Source organism: Bison bison, unplaced genomic scaffold, assembly GCF_000754665.1.
Source record: "Bison bison bison isolate TAMUID 2011002044 unplaced genomic scaffold, Bison_UMD1.0 scf7180017864203, whole genome shotgun sequence".
NCBI classification, from domain to species: Eukaryota; Metazoa; Chordata; class Mammalia; order Artiodactyla; family Bovidae; genus Bison; species Bison bison.
Genome location: NW_011494775.1, coordinates 6762175 through 6762887, shown reverse-complemented (window position 1 = coordinate 6762887; position 713 = coordinate 6762175). Strand labels below are relative to the sequence as shown.

General features: G+C 58.2%; 1 long non-coding RNA gene across 1 annotated transcript in view; it reads right to left on the bottom strand.

Moving 5' to 3' along the window:
- Positions 1-690, bottom strand: part of LOC104991896 — a 1397-nt gene extending 707 nt beyond the window's left edge. The window contains exon 1 of the long non-coding RNA XR_825642.1: positions 12-690. This is a non-coding gene — a long non-coding RNA (uncharacterized LOC104991896). The remainder of the gene's footprint in view (positions 1-11) is intronic.
- Between the last annotated feature and the right edge of the window lie 23 nt (positions 691-713).

Below are 713 nucleotides of genomic sequence, written 5' to 3'. Positions count from 1 at the left end.
GGGGGCCCTGCCGCCAGCCTTCGCCGCCGTCCACGCACTGTGCGTTTTCTCCCACCCCACCCCGTTTTTCTGCGCTTGGGGTATTTATAGACTATTAATTTTCTGACTGAGCCAATAGTGGTTGGGAATCTCTTGAAAAATAGGGAGAGAAATGGCTGGGGAGAGGGGCGGGGATGATGCCCCACCCCCAGCCCTTCCTCCCCACCCAACCTGAGGGATCTGGGCCTGTGGACTGTGTCTGGGGGGCCCTTTGGCAGCCAGGAGGGGCGGGGGTGCTGAGCTGTGAAACCCCCGCTAGGGGCAAAGCTGTGTAGCATTAACCCCCCGTGGGGGGGGTTCGCTGCTGGTCTAATTTGGACCCCCCCCACTCACGCCCCTGCCCCAGGGGCATCCCCAGGACAGAGGGGCAGACCTCCCCACTACTGGGGCCATTTCAATGGGGGTGGAGTTATTTTTTCATTCACTTATTTTTTACTGATAATGGAGACGTTTGGGCCCTGCCCCCCACCTGTCAGTCTTGTCCTGGCCCCGCCCCTCTGCTGCGCAACACTCCCCCCACCCTCTGCCTGCCCCTCCTTGTTAGAAGAACCCCAGGTCCTCACCCTACCCCAGGTTATGTGTTTAAAGTTAATGGTTTCAGATGTGAACATCTTGTGTTAACTGTAGCTCTGTACATTTTTTGTGGGGCGGGGGGTGACTGGGAACACAGTCTC